Below are 17,394 nucleotides of genomic sequence, written 5' to 3' on the forward strand. Positions count from 1 at the left end.
AGAATCAGTCTCTATGACTGTTCATAGCAGCACTATTCACAACAGCCAAAAGGTGGAAACAACCCAAAGGTCCATCAATGGAGGAATCGATAACCAAGTTGTGGTCCATTCCTTTTTATTCAGTAATAAAAAGGAATGAAGTACTGATATATGCTACACACAGATGAACCTCAAAAACATTATGCTAAGAGAAGGAAACCAAACAGAAAGGTCACATCATGTACGATTCCATTTACATAAAATATCCAGAATAGTTAAATCCACTGAGACAGAAAGCTGATTCATGGTTGCCAGGCTGTGGGTAGAGAGGAATAGACAATGACCGCTTAATGGATACAGGGTCTCCTTCGGGGACGATGAAAATGTTTTGAAACTAAATAAAGGTGATGGTTGCATAACACTGTGAATATGCTAAATGCCAATGAATTGTTCACTTAAATGACTAATTTAATGTTATGTGAATTTCACTTCAATTAAAAAAAAAAAAAAAAGAGGTGGCCGCCTTACCTGCCGGGAGCTTAGTCCTCCCACCACTGCCGCTCTCCCTCTCCCCTGTTCCTGTCAGTCTCCTCTCCATAGTTAAAGGCTACTTCCTCCTGCCTTGGCCACCTCGACATGGAAACTCTCTGCATACTCGCTCTTTCTCCCTCTGCCTGAACTATGCCTGACTCCCTCACTGGGGTCGTGTAGCCGACGTGACGCGACAGAAAGAAGCTTTTGGCGACCCCAACCCGGACAACCAGGTCGCACTTCCGCCTCCCGGGCTCCGGAAGGTAGCGCGCATGCGCTCCCTGAGACTCCGGCGTTGTTGACTTCCGCTCCCACTGTGCCCTGCGAGCCGAAGCGAATCATGGATCACGCTTACACTGAGTTACGAGGCAGTAATAGTTCTGGATCAGTGGATGGTCTTGATGTTCGAAGATGAATTCCTATAAAACTCATCTCCAAACAAGGAAACAAAGCCAAAGCTTCACCTCGAACTCCAAGGACTATAAACAGAATGCCAGCAAAGGGTCCACCTGGTGATGAAGAAGGATTTGATTATAATGAAGAAGAACGGTATGATTGTAAAGGGGGCGAAGTATTTGGAAATCAGCGACTTCCCGGACACTTTTTGGGGGGGACTTTCAAATAAACATTTTAGGTGAGAGGATGATACACCAGTTCATTTCTGTGACAAATGTGGATTGTCTATTAAAATCTATGGGCAAATAATTCCATGCAAACATGTGTGTTTGCTATGACTGTGCTATTTTACATGGAAAAAAAGGGAGATAAGATGTGTCCAGGCTGTAGTGATCCCATACAACGAACTGAGCAGTGAGAGAACACGATTCTCTCTTCTTGTGTAGCATTGTGCAAGGGTGCAAGAGAAAGTATTTGTCTCAGAGAGACTTACAGGCTCATATCAACCACTGCCATATGAGAGCTGGAAAACCTGTTCCCTGTGCTTCACTAGAGAATGTTCATCATCCTATTGCCCCACCACCAGCTGAAATCCAGGATCGGTTTATACTGCCACCAGACAAGCCACATTCCACCAGAACAGCACATCATGATGCCACCACCTCCTTTGTAAAACATGCCACTCGAGCACTATAATCAGCCACACGAGGATATATGTGCTTCTCTAGCAGAATTGGCCATGGCTCCACCTCCACCTCCTTCAGTCAGTCAGGAAACCTTTGGTATTTCAACAAGAAAACACAGAAATTTAATAACTGTCCCTATTCAGGATGACTAAGATTCACTACCTCCTACCCCAGCACCTGCTCACCATCATCCTGATTATCAGGGTCAACCAGTGGTATCTCACCCTCACCGTATTATGCCTTCATGGCAAAGTTATGCACCCCCCCCCCGCACCTCCTCCACCATCAATAAACCATCCCATACCACATCCTCCCCAGGCTGCAGGTATTCCTCACTTGGTTTGTAACCAAGCTCCACCTCCACCAATGACCCCTGCTCTACCACTAAAAACCCCTCTCCCTGGACATATTATTGCCCAGATGCCACCTTATATGAATCATCCTTCTCCTGGACCTCCCCCATCTCAACATGGTGGTCCACCCATAACTGTACCCACTCCTCACCAGTATAATCCAACTCTCTACCCCAGTTCACTGAAGATTAAGGAACTATGAGACCTCCATTTACACAACCAGTGGGAATGAGCTCTGGTATATGGCCTGCACCAAGAGGGCCACCTCTTCCTCCATGAATGCAGGGTCTGCATTATCAAAGCCCACTTTCTGGACCACATCATCCAGATCAGACAAGATACAGACTGTATTACCAATGACAGTTGTATTTTGAACTGAAGATATGATGAGGAAACAAAACTTGTATATAGTCAATCTTTTAATTAAGCTTTGATTGTTTGGGGAAGGAAAAGTACCTGTTCCTGAGGTGGCTGTAAAACACTTAGGGTCTTGTCTCCTAAAATGATTTTAAATCTTGACTTTAGGATTGATTTCAAGTACTGTGCTATAGTGCAGATAAGTAGTTCAGTTGAGCTCAGCTGTATTTTAACACCTTTGTTCCCCTAGTGTGGTAAATTGACCCAGAGGATCGTTTATAAAACATTTGAAAAAAAAAGTTTTTCATGGTTCCACTTTCAAAATTACTGCTTCTGTTAAACCTAATGTTTAGTTTTTCTTGTGATACATTTTGTAACCTGTGTAAAAGGATTAAATTTCAATATGGCTATAAAAATGCTATTTTTACGTGAATTTAAGTGCAGCAACACACTGTTTTTTAAACCATATGTTTTACCACCAGTCTCCCACAGTTACAATAAAATCCTAAAAGTAAAAAACAAATCATGGTGAAAAAAAAAATCATGGTCACATTATCCATCAGGAGTAGAGAGAAGTGATAAAGGCAAGTCTCAGATGCAATGCACAGGAAATAGGTCAGCTGCCACCCTGACCCAGGTAGTCCTGCCAAAGGGGTTCCCCAGCACCAAAGAACTGCAAATTAATTGAGAACAATGAAGTGTGAAGGAAAAGCCGGGCTGGGCTAACAAGATAACTCACAAATCTAAGTATCGGAATACTGATCTGAGTTCTGCTGGACTAACTTGTAAATCTAAGTTAATTAGTGTTGGTTTGCTGTTCATGTTTTTTTGCTAGCCAGCTGGATTTTCAAAGAGATATATCTGGCTTTGGAATGTTGGTTTGCTGCCTCCCTGCCTCCACTTTTGTGATAATGATGCTGCTAAAGCTGTTCCATGCGTATTGGCCGAATACCCCAAGCTTGTACTTAACCCTATAAAACCTCATGCACACACCTTGGAGGTGCTCAGAACTTCAGAGCAGAAGCCTCTCTGAGCCCGCCGGCGTAATACACCTGAGTACTCTAACCCTCCGAGTGGTGCTTGTTTCTTGGCTGGCCTGTCGTTTCCGTAACAGAAGTATTTTTTGTCTTTCAAATTGGAACCTGTTTTTACAAATAATACTCAACCCTGGTATGAGTATACTGAAAAGGCATTCTCATATTCTTCTGGTGGAATATAAATTAGTCTAGCCATTCTGCAGGAAGGTTTGGCATTTTGTACTACAAGAATTTAAAATGTTCATGTCCTTCTAAATGAAATATTTCCCATCCAGTTTTCATGTGCAGATGTTTCACTCAAGACTGCATTTTTAGCTGGACCTTAAAGAATGTGAATTGAAAATATGTCCTAAATCCATGATTGGTGGCCTAATACATTATTTTTAAAAAGAAGAAGAAGTTTATGCTCTTTGACACAGTGTATAAGGTCGGGGTCCTGGTCAGAAATAGGCCCAAGCATTTAGTCCCTAATCCAGGTGGTATTTCAAACCAGTAAGGAAATACTCTACTAAAGGAGAAAGGCTGAATGATAGTATTTGGGAAATTCGCTAACTACTTGGAAAAAAGAAAAAATTAGCTTAGATCTTTACATCACACCTTATATCAAAAATAATTCCAGGATTTAAAATCTAACGGAGGAGGAGGAGAAGGAAAAAGAGGATGGTGGGGTGGGGAAGAAAAGAAAAAAAATAGAGATCTAGAAGAAAATTGGGGAAATCTTTGATTCTAGGATGGAAACAGTTCTATACGCAGAAAGCAAAGGGGGAACGACTAAAGCAAAACATCAAAAGGTCAGACCACACGAAAAACGTAAAATGTATGTATCCAAAATCACCAAAACCAAAATCGAGGTAAATTCGAAGCTTAGAAAAATATTTGCAGCACATATGACGGACTGGATGTGTTCCAGAGCTTCTAAACATCAATACGGGGAAAATAAGGGAAAAGAGAAAAACGGACAAGCGATATGAATAGGCCCCTCACAAAAGGGGAAGAGCAGATGTTCGCCTCTATTTTTAAAACGCAGCAGACACGTGGTCTCGGGGATGCGGAAAGCAGGAACCCGAGCCAGGCTTCCACCAGAAAAGGCGTGCCCCTCTTCGCAGCCGTGGAGCAGTGAGAGGCCTCCCCAGGACCGCGGTCCCGGTGCCCGAATTTGCCCTTCTCCTGGGCGGGTTGGACGAACAATCCCATCCTTTGTTGAGGCTTCACCCAAGGAGGCCGACCACGCACGCCCTCTGGGAGGTGGCGATCCATCGACAAGGCCTCTGGGGCGCCGCGGCCACCGGGGGGCGGTGCTGCCCAAGAGACCCGCCAGCCTCGGGCCAGCGCGGGGACCACAAAGGCCCCTTTCTCCTCCTCCCGGAGATGAGTCACAGCAGTCAGAGCCGAGGCCAAAGTCAGAGACGCCGCTGGCGATCCCCGGCGACGGCTGAGAACGGGAGCGGGGCCGCAGGGCGGCGCCTGGGAGTCACCCTGGACGCCTGCTTGGGCCGCATCTGCGGCTCCTCCGGCTGGGCCAGCTCGTGGGGAGACCGGATCAGGCCAGTGGCCTGTTTTGCAGCAGTGGCCCGTGGCAGGATGCGAGTGCGAAGGGCATCTGGATTTCTTTCCTGGCTCACTCACGTGACAAGTATCTGAGGAGTCACTGAGTGCCAGGCGGTCAGGACACGTCTGACAGGCAGTGTCTAGGAACCTCTAAAGCCCTGACCACAGGAGTTCAGAATGTGTGAGCTCAGGTCCCTGGTGGCTGGGCTTGCCTTGGCAGCCCTGAGAACCACTGGTCTCCCTGGGGCATCTCAAGTTCAGCTGCCCAACTTGGGACACCTCATCCTGGCACTGGATTGCCCTGGGATCCAACTCTCTGACCCCTCCCCCAGCCATCCCCACTCACATCCCACATCCTACTCACTGCGGCCTGGGGCCTGTACTGGTATCCCGGGTCGCAGAGGCCACCAGCCTCCCATGCCCATTCAAGCCCATCCAGTCTTCTCTCAGCTTCTGAATTGGTCCTGGGATGTCTGTGGACTGCATTTCTTTGTCTCTCCAAAATTCTCACTTTTTGCTGATAAAGAGGACACTTTTGTCACCTGGTCCAAAGGTGTGAGTGGCATGGTCTCAGAGAAGCTAGAAGCAGCCTGTACAGCCCAGGTTTGTTGGGCTGGAGGTGGCCGGAGAGACCCAGGAAGACGGGACTCCAGAGAAGGAGGGAGCAGCGTCAGGGAAGGAAGCAGTGGGCCTGAGTGACATGAAGATGTCAGGAGCCAGTAGGGAGGTCAGTGAGAGGGTCGGATGGAGGAGGGGCTGAGTTCAAAAGAAACTAGCTCTCCTCTCCTAGTCTCTTTCCTTCCTCTCCCCCTCCCCCACCTCCAGGCCAGCTCTGACTCTGAACCCACATCGGGGTGGCCACGGAGCCAGACTGCTGCAAGGCCTCTCTTTGCTGTTTTGCTAACATGGTGTCACCTTATCCACCTCCCATCCCACTTCCCAGAGGCCCCAGAGCATCAGAGGTGGCTCTGCCTGTGTTGTATTGGTGGACACACTGAAGCTCAGAAGGGCTAACTTCCGAGAAACACAGCAGAGTGGCAGAGGGACAACTCACAAGTCCCCACCAAAGAGCATGTGGCCAGAATAAAGAGGGAAGCAGGTGCCCTTCCTGGGATAACTTGGTTACAGATTTGAGAGCATCAATTTGTCTTTAGGATTTTTTTTTAACTGAAGTACAGTCATTTTACAATGTGGTGTGAATTTCTGGTGTACAGCATAATGTTTCAGTCATACATGCACATACATATATTCCTTTTCATATTCTTTTTCATTATAGGTTACCAAGATAATGAATATAGTTCCCTGTGCTATACAAAAGAAACTTGTTGTGTGTCTTTAGCATTTGTTTAATTTTTTAAAATATTTGTGTAAAAGGTCCAAACAAGATTGAAATGAACAAAATAGAATTGGAACTGAAAGTTCAGTTCTCTCCCCACTCTCACTGTTAACAGCTCAGTATAAATCCTTCCAAGGTTTTTCAACTATACTGTTAGCATTCTATTCTAGAACTTGCTCTATTCTCTTCCTTCAGTTGTATTTCCTTGTGAAGGCCCCTAACACCCACATATGGTTAACCCGGTCCTTTCAGATGGACAGTTAGGGAGTTTCCTGGTTTTACCTTTACAGTACACATCCAGCGTTCACTGTGGGAACATCCCTGGGGAATAATTTTTTTCTCAAAGTGGAACTGTGACAGCAAAGGAAATGCACTCTTCTGCTACTCCCTTTAAAGGCTTGTGATGGCAAAGGGCTGACAGGTGCAGGGTGGGCTGCAGCGGCCAATGCATGGAGCAGTTCCAGATGTCAGCCTCCCATTATCCCTGCCTCGCCCCCTGCTTCCCTGCCCCCCTGGCCTGCCCCTCACCTCCCCCAGCCAGAAAGCAGCCCGGTCTAAAGCTTCTGCCTTTGTGCCCAGCCCCTGGGGTCCTGCTGGCTCATCTGACCCCCAAAACATTCCTTATTTGCCATCAAACACCTCCACCACCCTCTGGCCATCAGAACTGACTCTTGTCCCACCCTGGGGGACCACCAGGGAGCCAGGGACTCACAAAGCCTCTCTTTGGCAGCCTCACAGCCCTGCTGACTGGCTTTGGAAACATACTTCCCTTTACCTCCTTTTATAGGCAGAGACAAAGGTAGAGAAACAGTTTGTCTCCAAATGCACATCAGGCCATCTCCACTGCCACAGGGCTCAGCTGGGAGTGTGTCTGCTGATGCTCTAAATGCAGGGTGCCAAGTCCACTCGACTGGTTTCCAGTGAGTGGTAGGGGTCAGTCAAGCCCCTTAGCTCTGGGCCAGGCACAGGGTGGGGGGGTGAGAAGAGAAATAGAGGACAGGAACTGGGTCCCCTTTCTCCTCAGCACCGTGCACACAGGGCTTCTTACAGTTGGAACCCTGTCACAGCCCAAGCTGGCTTTAAAGAGCTTGTCTTCCTCCTGCCCATCCCCTCCCAACAAAAATGCGTACGGGTGATTCTTCTTCCTCAGAATGACTGCACCACGAGCATTAGTAACCAGCATCTTCTATCTGTGGGGGGAGTGTTCAGACCAGTTCACAGAGCATCCTCACAGAACCTTCTGTGGTCCCTTGAGCCACGCACTATGTGTCCCTGTCTACCCTCAGAAACTAAACGGAAAACTGTCCCTGCCCTTTGGTCCAGCCTCATGGTCTGCTCTTGAAGACAGAAGCATAAACAATCACAATACAATGAGACAGATGCCAGAAGAGGTGTGGGTACAAAGAGGGAGGTTGGTGACACTAAATGATGACGGGGAACATTTACTGTCAGTGAAATGTTTTGGGGGGAATGGGACGTTTGTCCATCCACCTTCTTTCCTTTCTCACTTGCACATTTTTATTCGAGATTGTATGTTCTCTACCTGTACCTCTGGCTTTTGAAATTCCATTGCCTCAAGGAAACACTTTTCTAATAGACAAAGGAGAGATAGTAGCTTTCACAGTCGAAGCGCAAAAACTCCATGACCCTAGCTGACCTGACAAGCCTGCCTGGGTCCTCTGTCCTCTCCACAGCCTAATATTTCATCCATGTTTCGCCAGCTTTTCCCTTCACTCAAGACCCGGGTTGGGGATGTAAAACACAAGAAGGAGGCAGCTGCCTGTTGAGCAAGCTGGGTACCAAATGTTCCTTTGATAAGATCATACCCAGAGCTGGGGAGGCTGCAGTGAAGTCATCACACCCACACACACGCTGCTGCTGCAATTAAATGGACTCGACACTTTTGCAAAGCAAGCTGGCAGCATGCAAAGAGAGGCAAAGTAAAACTTTTGATACATCAGTCCATCTTTGGGGTTATCAAAGCTTTGCTTCTCCGGGAGCTATTTTAACAGGAGAAAAGAGGGAGCAACCTTAAATGTCCCATTAGACTGAAAGCTCCCTCGATACAAGGACTTCTTCCCATGCTGAAGCTCACAGCTGGTCCTCCGAAGTCGTCAAAGGGCCAGCGGCACAGCAGTTAGAGGTGCAGCTCCGAGAGCCTGCCTGCCCAAGTCCCAGCTCTGCCATGTACTAGCTGTGCTGCCTCGAGAAAGTTGTGACCCTCTCCATGCCTCAGTTTCCTCTTCTGTAAAATAACGATGATGATGAGAGTTGGACCATTCCCACAAGATTATTGTAAGAATTAAGAAAGGTAAAATATAGGAAGTGTAAGTGAGAGTAAATATTAGCTATTATTAGTATCACTGGATAAACCATTCTGAAATATCCTGTGGTGATAATAAACAATAACGAATTCTATGAAGCAAAGCGGAAAAAATCTTAATGATGTCATTGGCTTCCCTCTGTCCTCCTTGACCTCTCTGGTACCTTCTTCTATGGCTGTCACAAAGCTGACAAACAGAACCACTGCTGGGCTTTTGTGTTTCAGATCCCCTAAAATGCCGAGAAGCTGTTTCACACCTCTACACCTTTACAGCCCCCTTCACCCAGTCTGGTGAATGCCGACCCATCCTCCAAACTTAGCGCTGCATCTAAAGCCTTCCTTCCTCGATACAGCTTAGCTCCCCCTCTCTGAATGGTAACAGTTGGATGGAGAGAAATGAAAAGGCTACTGGCCCTGTCTGTCTTGGTCTGGACTCCAGCCAGGCACACAAATACAGACAGTCTCCAACTTACATGGTTCCGCTTAAGAGTTTTTCACTTTACAATGGGGTGAAAGCGATATGCATTTAGTAGAAACTGTACTTCGAATTTTGAATTTTGACCTTTTCCCAGGCTAGCAATACAAGGTCTGATGCTCTCCTTTGATGCTGGGCAGGGCAGCCACAGCTCCTGGTCAGCCATGTGATCAAAAAGATCAATAACTGATATGTTTACAACCATTCTGGACCCAGACAACCATTTTGTTTGTTACTTTTAGTACAGTTTTCAATAAATTACATGAGATATTTAACATTTTATTATAAAACAGGCTGTGTTCGATGATTTTGCCCAACTGTAGGCTGATGTGTTTTGAGAACATTTAAGGTGGGCTAGATTCAGCCATGATGTCAGTGGTTTAGGTGTATTAAATGCATTTTCTTTAGAATGTTTTCAATTTACAATGCATTTATCAGGAGGGTAGTGGATTGGAAGATCTGTACCATCAAAGCCTTTCTGGTCCCTTGATCTCTCTCATCCATTCTTTAGCCATTGACTGGCTGCTGTCTCTGCCCTTGGGCAGGCACCACTGCCATCTAAGGACTGAGCCTGGAGAGGTGTGCACAGCAGGAGGGGGCCAGAGTGTTCTTTGAACTGAAGACGAGCCAGTTAGGGCGGCCATGGTAAGGACAACAGCACAGTTCCCCCTCCCCTCCACCCCCCACCTCGTGCAGTCTCCCTGCATCCTCCCTGCTTTCTGGTCCCCCCATAGCCCCTCCTTTTGAAGGTCCCATTTGCTACAGAGGACTGCTGGGGCTGTGGTTCCAATAACAGGAGTGAAAGGAAACAGCCCCTCACTTTCCCAGTCTGGGCTCTGCTGCTGACTTCACTTTGTCTTGATCGTGTTGACTGACTTCAGCAAAATTAAGGGGTTTGAACCAGATTCACGGTTTTCAACTGGGAACATACTTCTGTGTGGCCCTGGGGTGCCTGCCCTGGCAGTTTGGCTGTAGACTCTGCCGTCAATCAACTCTCTGTTTCTTCCCATGATAAACCCAGCAAATAAGGCCTTGAATAGTGATCCTGCATGTGGCCCATTATAGCCATTATGAGGTGGGACTTTTTTTGTTTTTTGTTTCCACAGCTGTTTAGTTTGGCAGGTTTGTTTTAGCCTGCTTTCTAGCCTTGGATGCTTTGAGGGCAAGAATTGGGTCTAGGTCTCCCCAGCACCAGCAGGGTCTGGCATATGGCAAATGCTCAGAACACTCTGAGTGAGTGAATGCACAAAGGAAGGAAGGAATGAGTACATGGATGACAGGTGTGAGGACAGAAGGAGGCACGGGATGCCGAGGTCAGGGTAGGACAGCCACTACCTGAGAAGGGGGTTTTGTGCTCTGATCAGTCACAACCAAGGCCAGCTAAACAGCCTCCTTGACAGTCTCTGCCCACAGCCCAAGTACTAGTTCCAGCAAAACCCTGGGCCAGTGGAAGGAGGCTCCTCCCCAGGCTCCAGGGCATGCGTCTCAGGGGCAGGAAGCCAAGCTCCACTTCCCTGCCTCCAGTCCCATCCCTCCCGGATCATCTGACCATTCACATGAGGCCCAGTGTGGGGTGTGGCTGCTTTTAAGGCCTTTGGCATTTCTCTCAGGGCAAAAGAAGGAAAGAAAAAAAAAAAAAAACACTTAAAACAATGGCTCAACATACTTAAAAAAAAAAATTCTCTGATTTGCCTGAGGGAAGGGGCTAACCCTAAACAACCAAGGCCCCCCCCCTCCCCCTGCTGTGGACAAGTGCTGTGTCAAGATAATCATAATTTTAACCTCGGGCCAGGGCCCATGCTGAATGCTTTTGGGGCTTGCTCTGATTTAATCCTGATAACCCTGGGCCTCAGGTACTATAATGATGTCTAATTTCACCAGTGAGGATGAGGAGGTTCAGAGACATTAAAGGACTTGCCCAAGGTCACACAACTAAGTAGTAGTTAAAGCAAAGATTTTAAACCAAGTATTTCCTGACTCTGAAGCTTATAACTCTATAACCAGACTGCCTTGGTCTCATCTGGGGATGTGTCCCTGTCCTCTCAGTAATTATTTAGAGCCTAGAAAACGGGCCATTGTGACCACCACTTTCCACAGAAAAGTCCCAAATGGACACCTCCCACCCACGATACCCTCCCTCCAACCCCCCTAACACGTACCTCCCCTCCTCTCTTTTTACAAAATGAGAAACCAAGTGTAGGCCCTTCCACACTGTTTCTGGGAGGGAAGAGGAACAGCATGCAGTTTTTGTCATCTTTGTATTTGTCCATATAGCTTGACATTAGTTAGTTGACCCCTCTGTGCCTCAGTTTCTCCACTTAGAAAACACGGGCAAGAACAGTTGCTTCATCAGGTTGTTGTGAGGATTAAATTATACAGGTTAAGCACTTAGGACAGTGCCTGTATCATAGTAAATGTTTATAAATGTTCACTATTTTGCGATTTTAGTAGATTTTTGTCAGCTGGATTTCATTGTCATGCTGTTTTTTCAGGAAGGGCTCACAGATTCCTTCACTTGCCTTGTCATGTTTATGCAGGAAAAACGGATGCAGGGCATGAGAAGGGCTGTGCCCCAGGTCTCGGTGGAGCCCCTGGGACGTGCCCCACCAAGTGTGGGTCCTTGGCTTCACTCAGGAAAGAATTCAAGAGCGAGCCACAGTTGAGTAAAGGTAGATTTATTTAGAGAGATACCTACTATATAGAATGTAGGCTGTTTCAGAAGGCGAGAGAAAGGCCACGAGGTGTGGGGGTTGGGTGCTCAGTAAAGGTAGACTTATTTAGAGACATACATACTGCATAGAATGAAGGTTGTTTCAGAAGGCAAGAGAAAGATGTGGGAATTGGGTGCTCAGGTGAACGTAAAAGTAGGTACAAACTCCATAGATAGAGTACGGGCCGTCTCTGAAGAGGAGGGAGCCAGAGAGGCGGCCACGAGGCGTGGTATTGCCAGTTTTTATGGGCATGGTAACTTCACATGACCACAAGTGGGAGGACTATTCCAACTAACCTGTGTAAGGGGCTGGGATTCCCAGGAATTGGGCCACCGCCCACTGTTTGATCTTTTGTGGTTACCCTTGGGACTGTCATGGTGCCTGTGGGCATGTTATTTACCATGCTAATATATTACAATGAGCGTATAATGAAGCTCAAGGTCTACTAGAAGTCAAATCTCCCACCATCTTAATCCTCAAGGCCAACTGGGAGTTGAATCTTCTACCATTTTGGTGTCAATTGCTGTCATTCCTTGAATGGCTGTGCCCTGCCCCCTCCCCTCTTGTCTCAGTGTCTCACACTTCATTTACCACCTGTTTCTGGTGTCTTCTCCTGACATTATCTGTTCCATCCCACTGACCTTTTACTTGTATGTAAATTCCACTGACTTTTATTTCATTAAATCCTAGATGCCGCTGATTATAATCTGTACCATTAGTGTGGACCACTCAAGAAAAAAATTTAAAGACACAATGAATTCTAAAATACATCCCTATGAAAAAATTAAAATAAAATGCATCCCTATGGAAAGGAATGTATGTATGTATATATACGACTGAAACGTGGTACAGCAGAAATTGACACGTTATAAACTGCCTATATTTCCACCTTTAAAAAATGGAAAAAATAAAATAAAATAAAATACATCCCAATTTCAGATGTTCAAATGTGGAGGGATAAAAGCATAGCTTTCAATCTATGAATACGGTAAGAATGATCTGCTCCTTTATTCCTGACATGGCCCTCTCTGGCTGTGAATTGTCCCTGCTCCTTCAATGGCATCTGTATCAGTTGACCTGGGTAGCTCTTCCATCTGGCCCAGGGCCACCCTGGAGGCTGGTATTCGTGCTAGGTCAGCTCCAGGCAAGCAAGTCTAACTCTGTCCACACAGCTGCTGTCCACACAGGGGCTCAGGCTTCTCCTGGATTTGGCAGTTTGTAACGACCTGATGTGCATCTTTGAAGCCAGCAGCTTCAAGGTCAGCTGACTTTCTCACCTCCAGTGACTGCTTTGCTGCTTCCTGCTTGGGTCTGAGTTGCACTGTCCCCACATGCAATAAAAATTATTTGTTTGAGAGAAGTTCCTAAGAAGAGCATTGTGGGGGGTAAAACCAAACCAACATGCAGTGTACTTTCCCCAAGCAGTAGGCAAAGGACAGGGCTCAAGAGTCATTTTCTTGTCTGCATGGGTTTCAATCACCAAATTATATTTGGAGTCATTCCTTCTAGTGTTTTCCACGATCCAGGGAAAGGAGGAGTGTGTTGGGAATGGTTAAGCTTGATGTCAGAGCTAACCCCAAGGGATTGGCAGACACAGGTAGGGACTAACTTAGGAGCCTGAGGTTGACTGAGTGAGCGCTTTCCCTAAAGTCTTGGGCCCATTCATGGCCATTTTGGAGAGAAACAGGGCTCTGGAGACAAAGTCACTGGACTTTTAAGTCCCAAATGTCATTTCTTAGCTGTTATGACACTGGGGAGTGAGTTGGTCTCTCTGAACCTCCACAGCTACAAAACGGGGGTAATAATACTTCTGAGTTGTTGGGAAGCACCAGGAATAGCAATGAGCACACAGCCACTGCTCAACAAATGGTAGTAACACATGCCAGATGCCTGCCATGTACTCAACACCGTGCACACAACAAAGAGAAGCTAAACACCACTCATGGAGGGGAGGCACTATGACAGCTTTATTTTTTTAATATCAGAGATTCAGAAGTTGTAGCCTGTTAAGCAGTCAAGCCAGCGATCACCCAAGTCTTTCTTGAGATGCAGCCTCAGCCAGCACTTCTGTGAAGTCCTCTGGGCAGCAGGCCCTGGAGGGAGAAACTAGGCCAACCTGCTCTATGATCATCCTCCTGATCTGAGGCTAAATGGGGCCAAGCCTATGAAGGCTGGGTCTTCGCCAGGTGTTGATAGCGTGACCCAGTCTGAGGGAACTGCTTTCTCTGCCAGGCACAAGCAGGATGTGCTGGCGTTGGGCCTCTCATCTAAACTCCCCAATCCAGGGGCACTTCCACGCCTGCTGACCGGGATCCAGTCTCTCCATCCCATGGGCCAACAACCTGCCACTGTGACCCAAATGCCAACCAAGGGCAGAGCCCTGTGGGAGAAAGCTGAGCAACCCCTCCACCCCACAACATGTGAGGCATCTGTCTTCTAAATGGGGCACCAAGAGGAGCAACCAGCAACCAGGCATGTTTCAAAGGCCAAGCAAATGTTATGGAAGACTGATGAAATTCAAGAAAGGGGCAAGACTACTTTGGGCTGGGGCAGCTTCTAGAGGCCATCTAGGTCATAAACTAATGTATCTACAAGATTTGGGTAAGTCATGCAACTGAAACAGGCTCGTGTCATAAAATAGGGGGTGGTGGGGACTACTTTGGGTATCTGCAGACCCTGCAATACAGTTGGCCCACAGTTCCTGTTGTTTTCTAAGCTCAACAGGTATCACTGAAGAGAGAAACCTATGTAATTCCTGCCAAATCATCTACGGATCTGAGGGGTGGGGAGGCGGTTGAGGAAGACATAGAAATGAGTATCTGTGCACTCACCTAGGGCAAATGTCCATCTTTATGGTTTCCATTTTATACTGGCTTTACTTTACAGCATCAGCTTTCTCGGGTATTTTCTTTTAGTAACTTTTTTCCCAAAAAAGTTGACTTTTTTTTTTCTTGTGGGGGTGGGGGGTAATTAGGTTTATTTATTTTTTTAATTGGAGGTAATAGGGATTGAACCCAGGACCTCGTGCATGCTAAGCAGGCGCTCTACCACTGAGTTACACCCTCCCCCCTTCTCAGGTATCTTTTAATATTCATCATCTTTATTTTTTTCCTGTAAGAACATTTTATTACTAATCAATAATTGGGAAACTTTTACAGAAAACAACTTATTGGAGACACCACTTTATCTGTCTTCACTTCAAGTCATTCATCTCTTATTTCCTGACCCACACTAGATAATTTCTATATCCACACTTTATTTTTGGAGAACAATTCTTAAAGAGCCATTAGTGCTTCAGCCTCATTTAAAACAAAACAACAAAGATCACCATCATCACTGTATTAGATTTTCCTAAACAAAGTCTAGTGTTTACTGAGACCAAAAGGGCAACTTCTCTGTGGTATTACAGGTGGAGAAAAGTTCCTAGTTTTCTGTAAGATCTCTAAGAGAAACCACAAGAATAATCATAGTTGCAGTCTTTAAAGGGGGAAATGATGCTGGAGTTCATCAAAACTGAATTAGCTCATTTTTCCTGCCCCAATCCTAGCCTCATTCAATCTTTTTTTCCGCCCCTGGATTCTTCAACTGCTGAAATAAACCTGTAAAAATGCCATATCACAACCTCACGAGGCTACCCAAACACTTGTAATACAAATAGGTCACTTTATACCTGGTTCTGACCAGACGTTTTGCTTTTGGCTAAAGGCAAACTTTACAGAGGAAAGAGCAGGTAGAAATGGCTAAACTAATCTTCACTCCTTCCAAACATCCTACTGTAAACTTAAGCCGTGGTTATGATGACCATTGCTCCTGGTTGAACTTCATTGTTCACTACCAACAGCTCACTTTTAAGGGGAAAGGATTTTACAACAAAAACCAGTATACGCCAACTGATGCTTTACTTAAGATTTTGAAACCAACATACAACAGTACACTCATAAATCACTCTACTGTAGAAATTGTTTGTTTTATAATCTATACATTCTACAGTTAAAATGCATCATCTTAGGCCAGAACCTTGTCAAAATTACTTGGACAAGATGTTTGTCACCACAAACCTTCACTCTGATTAATCTGGAGCTTGGACTGGAGGCTGGATTCACTGTCTCTATGGTTTCTGGCTTGTGAGACAATGTTTTACTTCTTGTACTTTGTATTTTCTTGCCCTGCTACCGGCTGGCCAACAGCCAAGGCCTCTGCACCCATCAGACGCTACCTCAACCCATAAGCATGCTACAGTTGTGGTCCGGCCTTTTTTGGTCTTGCTGCCCCGAAGGCAGTGCAAACCAGTTGAATCCAACTTTACCTCAGTCACAAGCGGGCAGGGAATTTCAAGGATCATAAATTTAAGATTTGCCAACCTAAGGTCAAGTCACAGGTCTAAGACATTTGAAATCATCTAAAATTGTTAAAAGATGGCTTGGCTACTGAGAATGAGAGGTATTTTCTTATGTTCACATGTACCCCTAAGGAGTCCTAAAATAGGAAGTGAAATCTGAGCATAAAGGATCTCCTGCCTGTTCTCCAAATGACGTGACATGAAAGAAGCAGTATCATTTCAAAATCATGTAGCTAGCATCTGACCCACATTAGGATCCCAACCATGTCTTCCCTACCTTCCTTTGGTCAATCAGTCTAAAGCATGATCATGCTGCTTATTCCTTCTTCCTGCTAAATAAATGGAACATTTAAGTATGTTTCTACTTGACTTATATTCTGCAGTCTTCCTTTCATCTTGCACTATGGTTTTTCATGGGGAGACAGCAAGCAATTCTGGCCTTCTCAGAGAATGTATCTTTCAAAGACAAAATCTTAACTGGACATGTTGGTTGAAGAGTAAATAATTTAATGGTATGAAGGGTATTATCTTATTATTTCAAAATTATAAAGCAGATATGTAACAAGGTAAAATGAAAAAAATAGTAACAGGTTTAAAGATAAATGATGTTTTTGTGATTCTGTTTGTAAAATACAGGTGATTCTCAAGAAGTAACTTGGGCAGATTTTCCACTGAGTTTTAAATTTATTGTCTGGACACTCTGAAAAGAGCCAACTCTCAGAACTTCCAAATAAATTTCTCAGAGGAAACAAGCCTTCAAGACGCACCTGGCTTATAGAAGTTTTGCTTATTTTGCCTCCTCAGTAGGCCCACACCACATTTGTTTCCTAACAGTTACTTTAACCAGAAAGGTTTACTATAAGCCCATTCCTCCAAAAGATCATAATTTTCTTTTGTTCAGTTGTTATTCTCCTTTCCTATGCTTTTTTTTTAACAACAGCTTTATTTCCCCAGAGGGGTGCACCGTTCCTGAAAGCACTGCAATACCAGGCTGACGCGTGCCGTGGACAGAGCAAGCGCCTATTCCAACTCCCTGCTCCAAAAACCCATTTAATATATTGTCCTCGGATAGAGGACGTATCAGATATTAAACTGGTAAGAACAGATACTACACTTGTTCTTAGCCAAAAGGCTGAGAAGCGATCCTACGCTTTTAAAGTGGGCATTTCTGTTAACAGTTCTCCCAGAACAAACCAATGTAAGTGGCTGCATTCATGAAGCATTCACTCTAAAGCAGTGCCTTTTACTTGTGCTATTTCATTACCCTTCTTTATAAATTTGCTTTTGGTGTTCCATCAATCTTACATTGGAGATAGACCAAAA

The 17,394-nt window shown here is 45.6% G+C and overlaps 1 non-coding gene and 1 pseudogene across 1 annotated transcript; one reads left to right on the forward strand and one right to left on the reverse strand.

The window, feature by feature from the left end:
- Positions 1-850: 850 nt before the first annotated feature.
- On the forward strand, positions 851-2,305 carry LOC105088252 (E3 ubiquitin-protein ligase Hakai-like; annotated as a pseudogene).
- A 14,719-nt stretch (positions 2,306-17,024) lies between these two features.
- LOC116158037 (U2 spliceosomal RNA) lies at positions 17,025-17,215 on the reverse strand. The gene has a single exon (XR_004142265.1). It is a non-coding gene; the product is annotated as a U2 spliceosomal RNA (small nuclear RNA).
- Positions 17,216-17,394: the final 179 nt, after the last annotated feature.

The sequence above is a fragment of the Camelus dromedarius genome, chromosome 16, assembly GCF_036321535.1.
Source record: "Camelus dromedarius isolate mCamDro1 chromosome 16, mCamDro1.pat, whole genome shotgun sequence".
Classification (NCBI taxonomy): domain Eukaryota; kingdom Metazoa; phylum Chordata; class Mammalia; order Artiodactyla; family Camelidae; genus Camelus; species Camelus dromedarius.